General features: G+C 44.7%; 1 pseudogene; it reads left to right on the top strand.

The window, feature by feature from the left end:
• Positions 1-655: 655 nt before the first annotated feature.
• On the top strand, positions 656-10,774 carry LOC123481505 (annotated as a pseudogene).
• Positions 10,775-11,442: the final 668 nt, after the last annotated feature.

The following is an 11,442-nucleotide window of genomic DNA, read 5'->3' on the forward strand; positions in this document are numbered from 1 at the left end:
TTGCAGGGTTTGATGGTACAAGCGGGGAGCCCAGCCAACAGTGAGTTGCAGTAGTCCAGACGGGAGATGACAAGTGCCTGGATTAGGACCTGCACCTCTTCATGTGTGAGGTAGGGTAGTACTCTACGGATGTTGTAGAGCATGAACCTGCAGGAGCGAGTCACTGCTTTGATGTGTGCAGAGAACGACAGGGTCACGCCAAGGTTCTTTGCACTCTGGGAGGGGGACACCATGGAGTGTCAGAAGGGGGAAGGAGAAAAGTAGTTGAGTGTCATCCGCATAGCAATGATAAGAGGGACCGTGTGAGGATATGACCCAGTGACTTGGTGTATAGAGAGAGGAGGAGAGGGCCTAGAAACGAGCCCTGGGGGACACCATCTATTTTAAATTCAGGCTACAACACAACAAAATGTGGAAAAAGGGGTGTGAATACTTTCTGAAGGCACTGTACACAGAGATTTGATTTTTTAAATCATTTTAATTTGTTTTATTTGGGGTAGATCAGCTTAATATTTGAATTCTTTCCATTGATTCCCTTTTTCTCTCCCCCTCCCCTCCCCTCCCCTCCCCTCCCCTCCCCCTCCACATCCACATCCTTCTATCCAGTCTCTGAGGGGGAAGAACACAGTGGATCCTGATTCTGGAGGGTTCGGTGATGGAGGTACGGGACCTCACTGACCCTTCCCTCTACTGGGCCTCCCGCGTCGCCCAGAACATCGGCGGGAGGCTCCGCCTGCGCCATGTGGGTCTCAAGACGCGCCCACGACACCTGGCTGTTCTACCTCGGCGTGAGGCTCCGCCCACTGGGCTGGGCTCAGGAGAACCGCCTGTCACTGAAGCCCCCCAGCAGGTAAGGGGGCGGGGTCATAACTGCATGGAGTGAGGGGCTCTGGGTCACATTCAGCTGTGTTAGTGTTAGTGCTGGGCTGAAACGAAAACCTGCAACATTCCAGGACTCTCCAACTCTATTGGACTTACGGTTTATTAAGGGGATACTTATGAATCATATCCCATGAGAGCCATAGATTAGGATAAAATGGTGGCCTTGATGTAGTGAGGATCAATGTTACACCCACACGTTTTTTTATGACTATGTTTTACGCCATTCAGAACAGCTGGGAGATTACCTTCTCTCTGTTCAATATCATAAACCCCCTTATGAAGTCTCTGTCTCGCTCTCTCGCTCTCTCGCTCTCTCTCTCTCTGAATGACTCAACATGTGGCTTCGGTTCATATTCGAGATGTAGATCTTTCAGTTTCAACTTCTACAGAACTGATGACTTTGTATAAAAAAATGCCTTTCCACAGAACACAACACACGCAATGTCACAATCATAGCAACACACTCACACTTGCAATGACACACATAATATTTTTCCTTCAGACATACATATACTGGTAGACTGTTGTAACACAAAATGGAAAATGCTACAACTCCATATGAGTTTCTCCAGTCCCAGGTTTCAGTTAAGCCAGTTTGTAGAGAGTGGGAGGAGGGGGGAAGGGGAGGGTCATGTGGTTGTAAGACTTATTCCTTTAAATGACATTTGATTTAAAAATATAAACATTTGGGAAGCACTGGGAGAGGTTTGCTCAAAGGGATAGTGTGAGATGTTGGCAATGAAGCCCTTTTTCTACTAACCCAGAGTCAGATGAACTCATGGATACCATTTTTATGTCTGCATGAAGGAAGTTAAAGGTCGTTTCGTGAGCCATTGCTAACTAGCATTAGCACAATGACTAGAGGTCTACAGGTACAGCTAGCATGCCAAGTAGAAAAAGGTCTTGATAGCCAAAATATTCCACTATACCTTTTAAATAAACAGTTGGGAGAGATTTGTAAGGTCTTTTAATTTGATGCTGAGTTTGAGAGTTATACTCTGACTGTCATCTCTCTCGTCTCAGAGTTGCGTGGCCTGAAGAGCGCCCCTCGAGTGGCAGGGAGGCCCTTGAGGCAGCGCGGAGCGGGCCCAGCAGAACCCACTGCCCCTGGAGGTGTTTAAGGTGAGGGTCAGCCACACAGGAAGTAGCCCTGTGACACAGGAAGTGCTTCTACACACAACCCACTTCCTGAGTACTCTTGCCTGCTCAGGTGTGCAGGTTCATCAGTTCCCATGACAATTCTTACTGTGTGTGCTATCAGGCCATGTGGGCTGGTGGTTAAACAGTTACACAAATCAAATACTCACTTAATCAATGTAGTCAAACCCCTGAGTTCCAATCAGTCATTTAACAGACAATATCATGTTATCAGATTCCACTCAGCCCAGTCAAAGCTCTTCTCTGTCCTGGCACCCCAATGGTGGAACAAGCTTCTCCCTAATGTCAGGACAGCGGAGTCCCTGCCCATCTTCCGAAAAATCTGAAACCCTACCTCTTTAAAGAGTATCATAAATAAATCCCATGGCAAAAAAAAAGCACTGACTTTGCTGATAGCCACGTTGTTGAGGGAAAATGTACTTACTACAATTGGGATATGTTGTTGTCTCAGCTAGCTATCTTAAGATGAATGCACTAATGTAAGTCGCTCTGGGTAAGAGCTTCTGCTAATTGACTGAAATGTCAATGTAAAATCTTTATGCTACATGGCTCAGACACCTCCGCTCCTATCTGTGTGTGTGGGTGTGTTTGTGTGTGTGGGTGTGTTTATTGTGTGTGTGTGTTTATGGTGTGTGTGTTTGTGGTGGGTGTGTAGTGATAAGCTGCTGTCTTTCCCACGCCCCTCTTAAGTCTGGGTGTGTACCTGTCCATACAGACTACAGTGATCTGGCTGGACCTGTCTGATTGCCTCACGCCTCCATGGCAGTGGGTTTTAAAGGACCATACTAGCTAGCTATATTTGTCTCTATAGGTCAAATACACCTGTCACAGACAATTAGTTAGACTCACATAGGCATTATTTGATCTAACTCAGAGCATATTTGAGCAGTTGAGCAGGCTAGTAAGTAATGACAAAGTAATCATATTTTCATTATATAGCCTAACCCCACTGCTTTAGTGTTTGTTAACAAAGCCTGTTTGCAATGACCATTATAACGTGTGTGTTTTACACTGTGACTCGGTTGTTTCAGGACCATGCAGACCTGATCAAACACTCCTTCAGGACGGGGATGAAGCTGGAGATGGTGTCGCCATTGGAGCCGTTCTACATCTGCCCTGTATCTGTCACACAGGTGAGCCTACCTGACCATCTCAAACCTTAGCCAACTGTATCTAACCCCACCAAACAAACCTAGTCATACCCTTAAAAGTGTTTCTATGTGTTAATGAAGCCATGGTTATATCGCCCCCATCATTCTTTCTCCTCTTCTCTCTGTAGGTCTACAATGAGCACTACTTCCAGGTCACAGTGGATGACCTCACTCCAGAGGCCACACCCCTGTCCCTGGTGTGCCATGCTGAGTCGCCGGGCATCCTCCCCGTCCAGTGGTGTCTAAAGAACGGGATTGGTCTAGAGCGGCCCAGGGGCTACCTGAGCCAGGACTTTGATTGGGCGGACTACCTGAAACAGAGTGGGACTGAGACCGCCCCTGACGCATGCTTCCCTGACGTAAGATACTTTATCTTCCTTCCTCCTTCAATTCCTTGCCTCATCCTTCTCTCTCCATCCCGCTCCTCTTCCCTCTCTCAATGCCTCTTCTCCCCACTGTCCTCATCCTTCTCTCCATCCCTCCTCCCCCCTCCCTTCCTGCCTTTCCATCTATCTCCCTCTTGTCATCCCTGTCCCCATCCCCCTTACAGCTGCATTATGTCACTTTTTGGGCGACCCGACCAAATTCACATAGAAATGTCAGTCATAGATCTGTCATTCTCATTGAAAGCAAGTCTAAGACGCGGTGGGTCTGTTTTATGCATCCCGTTAAGTTTCGTTTTTGTGTCTTTTACTTTAGGTTTTGTACACCAGTTTCAAACAGCTGAAAATACAATATTTTTGCTTATGGAAAATATTTTTCACAGTGGTTTAGATGGTACAATGAGTCTGTACACAATGACTGCTTGTTTTGTCACATAAGGAAATGGTGGAGCGATTTCTGCATATTGCACCTTTTTAAATGAATGATTATACATAAACAACACAGACATTCCCTCTCAATTGTCAGAAGGATCCATTGTTATGTCTACTGTTTATCCCATTGGCTGTCTGTGTCTGTAGGCATGGCAGAGCCGAGGCTTCGCTAAAGACATGTGGCTGGAGGCCATTAACCCTGTCAGGCCCATCCGAGGTGTGTGTGGCTCAGATCACACAGGTCAGGGGTCGCTCTGCTGTGGCTCAGACTGGAAGGTGAGACGTGTGTGTGTGTGTGTGTGTGTGTGTACGTGCGTTCATGCGCGTGCATGGACAGCTGTCTTACCCCATGCTCTTTTGTCCCTCTCCAGGTCTGCCTAAGTCCGTCCCGGAGTGTATTGTGGATGTGGAGTCCATGGACATCTTTCCTGTAGGATGGTGTGAGACCAATGCCTACCTCTTGACTCCACCACTGAAGCCTGTCTGTATGTATCCCTCATCTCTCTCTCACACACACACATATACACACACACACACACACACACACACACACTGTGCATAGTGCAAACCCTATTATTTTCTGTTGATTGCAGGCCAGCAGCAGAAGAAGATTGCCGTCGTTACAACCAGAGAAGCAGTAAGTTCGCTGATGCTCCAAAACTACAGAGAACCACTCCAATTTAAAACCCTCACTATTCCATTCCCTTTTGAAAATCCCCATCCAGCACTTTAACAGTTCCATCACACAGATTGCTATTCCACTCTAAAAACAAATCAATGCATTGCCAAACCATTTCAGCACCCACAGAAATGCACGCCTTATACTTTACAATAAAAAAACCTAGATGGAGAACACACTCAAGTAGATTCCTTAAAAAGCCTCAAGGCCCCTCTCTCTCAAACCATACCCTTTCCACCGAAACAGTAGCTAACTGTTCACTTCGAAATTGCCTTTTCTTCAGCGGACAGATTTGTTATATTGACAAATGACATGTTTCAGTAGCGGCTGGGAAACGTAGCTCTGAAGGATCAGGGATGTGGTCGTTCAGAGACAACATATGAGGCTTTCAGTAACACTTTGTCAACCCCTGTCGTCCTAACCTGTTTTACCATATCTCCCCCCAAAGGGACTCATTCATCAATATCCCTCATTCTTTTCCATTGTGGTTCAGTAGTGTTTGGGGAAGGACATGTATCACACTAAGCTAAATCTGACAGGGTCTTAAATAGCTGTATCGTTGATTGAATGATTGGACGGCTTGGCTGTTCACTTGATTGATTGATTGGTTCATGGATTGATTGACATTCTGTCTGTAGGCTGGCTCCGCCCCAACCCGTGGAGACAATCCCTCTCAACCTCTGCGAGCCCGTTGCCATGGATACGGGTAAACAAGATTCATAATTCAAATATGAGATGATTTATTTACAGCTATTGATGAAAATGAGAGTTAATGATGATCATGATTAACATGGAAAAGCCCTGTAAACAGAATGAGTGTGTGTGTGTGTGTGTGTGTGTGTGTGTGTGTGTGTGTGTACCTGGGTTGTGTTCATTAGCCACACCTGTTTCAAAGCAGATTCATATTTATGAGCAAACAACATTCGTCTGCCTAACAGTTGCGCTTCACAATCGCTGATTGGTACCTCACAGCTTGTCTCAGAAAAGTGTTGCTTTCCTAACAAACCTCTACATTTTAATCAATATTACACTTCTGTTAGCACATACTCCCTCTCAACATTTTACACAGCCATTGTTATGTTTATTTATTAAGTGTGTGTGTGTGTGTGTGTGTGTGTGTGTGTGTGTGTGTGTGTGTGCGCGTGTGGGGGGTGCATCAGTGTTGTGTCCATAAGAGGCCCATGCCCTTCTATATATTTATAATTTGTCTAATCACTATTCAACCGGAGCTGTGCAATTACAGGTGTATGAGTAACAAAGTGTAAACTGAGGTGTGGAATCACACTGCATTGTTATGTAGAGCACACCTCTATACAAGCCTCATTAACAAGGCAGTGCAGTGGAGTTTTATAACAAAAGTCATACATAATGTAAGTGTTAGGCTGCTTTTACACAGGCCGCCCCAATTCTGATATTTGTTCCACTAATTGGTCTTTTGAACAATCACATCAGATCATTTTACGTCACATCTTTTTCAGCGCTGATCTGATTGGTCAAAAGGCCAATTAGTAAAATCACATCAGAATTGGGCTGTAGTTCAAACGCAGCCCAATTCAGATTTTTTCTCACTAATTGGACTTCTATATAGTCTATCAAGAGATTAAACTTGATAGGCTGCCTGACGTTCTTATATCTGTCTGTTATTGGCGGATTGTCTGATGTCCCGTGATGCTTCTCTCTCCTCCCCAGGCTCAGCCAATGGGAGATACTGCTGCTCCAGGATCTATGTGAACCACCGCTGTTTCTCTGGCCCTTACCTGAACAAGGGCCGCATCGCTGAGCTGCCACAGGCTGTAGGGCCGGGGAAATGCACTCTGGTCCTCAAAGAGGTAGGTAGAGGAACATCAACCTACTGGTTGCACCCAAATCTATTCCAGAGCCCTAAGGGATCAGAAAAACTAACAACTTTTGACCAGAGCCCTAAGGGATCAGAAAAACTAACAACTTTTGACCAGAGCCCTAAGGGATCAGAAAAACTAACAACTTTTGACCAGAGCCCTAAGGGATCAGAAAAACTAACAACTTTTGACCAGAGCCCTAGGGGATCAGAAAAACTAACAACATATTCTGGAGGAGGTAGAGAGGCATATGCCTAATTAAAGGACTGGAGAGGGGAGGGAGGGAGGGAGAGAGAGAGAAGGAAATGTCTTGTTAACCACCTGCAGTCTCTCAGCAGCAGCTTCAGTTGAATGTGAACTGTCAGTCATTTCTGTTTACACACACACACACGCGCGTGCGCAGTAACTCAGCAAAAACAGCCTTTAATTTCCCTAGATACCCCCTAGTGTGAGTGTGTGAATGTGTGTCCTTGCTCATTTAAGTGTGTTTGCAGGTTTGTGTGTTTGTGTTCTACTGGTTTTAGTTGTTCTCTAGTTTTCGTGTCACGTTAACTTGAAAACTAGAGAGAAAAAATGTCTTAAAGAAAGTGTGTTCAGTATGGTGTTCAGCTTCCACAGTTATCTCCTGTGTGTCCCCATGCAGGTGCTGAGCATGCTGATCAATGCAGCCTACAAGCCTGGGCGTGTCCTGAGGGAGCTACAGGATGTAGAGGACCAGCACTGGGACTGCCACGAGGAGACCCTCAAAGCCAAGTGAGTCCCACCTGGAGGAGCTCGACCAGGATTGGAATGACCATTAGAACCCATTTTACAAAGTCACAAGACAAGCCACATCAGAACATGCATGCTCCTCGTAAACATGCAAGGTCCTGTATGAATAATACTATTGGCCTGAGCTGACACTGATGTTTCACTCCACTCCTTAGATACAAAGGGAAGACGTATCGATCGTCCATCCGGATCGTGCGTCTGGCAGAGCAGATCCCAGACTTCTGTCGTAAAGTGTGTGTGAAGCTGCAGTGCTGTCCCAACCTCTTCAGCCCCGTCCAAGTCACAGACAAGTGCCCTGAGAACTGCGCCATGCAGACCAAGACCAAATACAGTAAGTGTGTGTAGGGTGTGGTTACTGTACATGTGTGTTTATGTGTGGGTTTCTGTTTATGGGAACTAAGATCAACTTCATATATGTTTGTAGGTTGGTGTGTGCGTGCGCGAACAAATACAGTAATTTTCTACAAGTGTGAGTTTGTGTGTCTGTCACAAAAAACACACACACACACGAAAATACACACATCCATTTGTTTGATTAAAACCCCCTTTAAATTAATAGCTAACCTGCGTCAGAATTGAGCCAATATGAACTGTATTGAGTGTTGTGTCCCCAGCATATTACTACGGTAAGAAGAGGAAGCTGTCTAAGCCGTTTGGAGGAGAGGAGAGTCTGGAGGCCAAACCCACACGACGCCGGAAGAAGAGGAAGGCCATCTTTGTCCAGAAGAAACGACGCTCGTCTGCAGTGGACTACACTCCTGCAGGGTCACCACAGGTCTGACAGATCTCTCTCTCGCTCTCTTCTCTCTCTCTCTCTCTCTCTCTCTCTCTCTCTCTCTCTCTCTCTCTCTCTCTCTCTCTCTCTCTCTCTCTCTCTCTCTCTCTCTCGCTCTCTCTCGCTCTCTCTCTCTCTCTCTCTCTCTCTCGCTCTCTTCTCTGTATGTCTGTCTCTCTTTCTATTTCGGTCTCTCTCTCGCTCTCTCTTCTCTGTATGTCTGTCTCTCTTTCTATTTCGGTCTGTCTCTCTCTCTTTCTATTTCGGTCTGTCTCTCTCTCTATTTCGGTCTGTCTGTCGCTCTCTCCATGTCTCTCTTTGTCATGTGTATAAGAGTAAATGCTGGTGCCCTCAGTCACACACGTACACATGGATTTTGTACTGTAGATATGTGGTAGTGGTGGAGTAGGGGCCTGAGGGCACACAGTGTGTTGTGAATGTATTGTAATGTTTTTAAAATTGCATGAACTGCCTTAATGTTGCTGGACCCCAGCTAATGGGGATCCATAATAAATACAAATACATATCTACTATCTGTGTTCCCCTCCCCCTCTCTTTATCTTTCTCTCTCTCTCGCTTTCTTTCTTTCTGTTTTTTCTTTCTTTCTTTCTGTCTCTCTCTTTCTTTCTTTCTCTCTTTCTTTCTTTCTCTCTCTTTCTCCCTCTTCGCGTCTCTCTCTATTTTATAATGGACTTGATTGTCACTGCACTAAGATTGACCCTATAACTCCCTACAGGACAGTGATGAAGATGATGATGAAGAGGATCTTATGTTGCAGTCGGGCAGTGAAGAAGGCACCAGCTCTGAGCCGCGAGAGGACCACACAGACACTTCCTCTGTGGAGGTGGCTAACAGCCGGCCGCGGCGTGCCGTGACGCTACGCAGGGCCACCCATACCGGCATAGCTTCGGGCAGCCATGAGGGTCCTGAAAGCAGGAGGCGGAGCACTCGGTCTCTGTCATATAACCAGGGAAACAAGTACCACCCACCCAAGAGACAGGAGATGCAGGTGAGATAGAATGCTACACGCAGAGACAAACACATACACAGACCCACATTAATGAAGATGTGATTTAGTATTTGATGAGTGCTTTTTTGACTCCCTGTTGGCCGGTGCCCCAGGTATGGTCAGTGAATGACGTCCTGATGTCATATTCAGTCGATATAGGCCCTGTATGTAGATTCATCTTTCTGGCCATGTGTCCTGTGGTCCTGCAGGTGGAGTGTAGTGAGGAGGAGTGCCAGCTGGTGTTGGAGAGGAACCCTCTGGAGTGGTCCGTAGACGACGTGGTCACCTTCATCACCTCCACTGACTGTGCTGCTCTCGCCAAGATCTTCCAGGAGCAGGTACAAACACACTGTGCACACACTCTGAAATACATGCACACACACACACACACACACGTCCCCAAAACAACACACTTTCTTGTTTGATGTACAGATTCTGTCTTCACATTATCATTAACATCGTCATCCTCTCTCTCACTCTCATGTTCTCTCACTCACTCACTCACTCTTATCGTATTCTCTCTTTCTCTCTGCAGGACATAGATGGCCAGGCATTGTTGTTGCTGACCCTGCCCACAGTCCAGGAGTGTATGGAGCTGAAGCTGGGTCCAGCCATCAAGCTGTGTCACCAGATAGAGCGCGTCAAGGTGGCCTTCTATGCCCAGTACGCCAACTGATCCTGGGCGTCTGACCTGGCACCTTTACCCTGTAGGGAACAGACTGTCTGGAGATGCCTCACCCAGTACACCTTCATCTGAGGAAGAGGAGGAGAGATGATTTGGCTTAATGCCAAGTCTGGGATTACCTGGTCTGGAAGGCTTGGAGGAAAGTGGGAAAACTGGTAATGCTGTCGCTTAGGAATTCTGAAATTCTGGACATGGATTACCCGGCCACTTTTCCGTGGATTACTGATGTCACATAGAGAAGGAAGTGACGTCAGAGAAAGCAGAGGAGGAGCTACCCACATACGGAGCTCAGGACATCATCCTCATTTGCGACAGCAGGCAGAGATGGGTTGGAAGGTTCAGATTTCCACAGTACTGTGTGGAAGGATCAGTCAACTGTGGATAGTTGAGTACGGTACATATGAGTAAATCCATATGGAATACAGATCTGTGAAGAAACTGATCAAAATTGAGGATTATGTTCTTGGAACATTTTGAAATTGAGGATTATTTTCTTGGAATATCTTTTTTTTTTTTTTTTACATGCTGTTTGAGACTGATGGCCCTGACAGTGTTTAAGTTATGAACAAATGTTATTAAATATTTGTTAAATGTTTTCTCTCTTTGTTATATTTAAGTAAATTAGGTTAATATATTTGATTAACAAAAATTGGTTAGTAACTTACAATAATATATTTGCAATATTTATTGTATTCCTTATTGAATAGGAATAATATATCTTATTTGGTTGTAAGAAAACTATATTCAGAGAGAGAGTTGATAGGCTATTGAAAGTATTTGGTTTCAAATATGTATTTAAGGATGTTCATGAGTTATTCCAGTCAATATTAATTTAGTCCTGTTATTAAATTATCTGTTTTTTCTTGTGTACATAGGGAAATAGTAGGTCTGCTGCATTTTCTCATTAACAGATTGTAGAAAATCCTGGTAACGCTTTAATTGGATAGTCCATCTGTAGATGCGCTACAGACTATCAGTAACATTTTAACTAACTATCTACTAGCCCTAACTCTAACCTAAACCTTATCCTAACCCTTATTCTAAACCTTACCCTAACCCTAACCTTAGCAAGCAGTTGCTTATCAACAGATAGTATGTTGCTTAGAAATAGATAGTTTGTTGATAGTATCTACAGTGTGACCAAAGTCCTGAATTAGCTAAACCCTCTTTTTGTTTTGGACTTTTCACTTTAATAAGTTGTTTTAACAATGTAAAATATTTGGTATCCATCTATGCAAAATGCGGTGAAGATATTTTTGATAAGTGTTGATAAGAAAATAAATTTCTACTGATTTTGTAGTGATGCTTTGTTTTCTAGTTTTTATATAGATTAAGAATTCATCAAGGTGTTTTTTTTTTTACCATGTATAAACTCGCTGGAGGGTAGGCCTGAATGAAGTACATAGGTAGTAATAACCATTTCATTACTGATTGGATTTCATTGTGATTCTTCCAACAGGCAGTGACTAGTAGCCTATTGTATTTCCAAGACTGTAGCATGTTCTTAATGTAATATACATTTAATTTAATACAGACAGTACATATTGAGATGAGGGTATTTCACAGCAGTAAGTTGAGTCGTGCTTCACCAATTTTCTGTTACTGCACAGTTGAATTAATTCAATAGCACATACACACACCAACTCTGACACTTTCGATTGAGCCAGTCTGAAAAGCGG

Source organism: Coregonus clupeaformis, chromosome 20 (genome assembly GCF_020615455.1).
Source record: "Coregonus clupeaformis isolate EN_2021a chromosome 20, ASM2061545v1, whole genome shotgun sequence".
NCBI classification, from domain to species: Eukaryota; Metazoa; Chordata; class Actinopteri; order Salmoniformes; family Salmonidae; genus Coregonus; species Coregonus clupeaformis.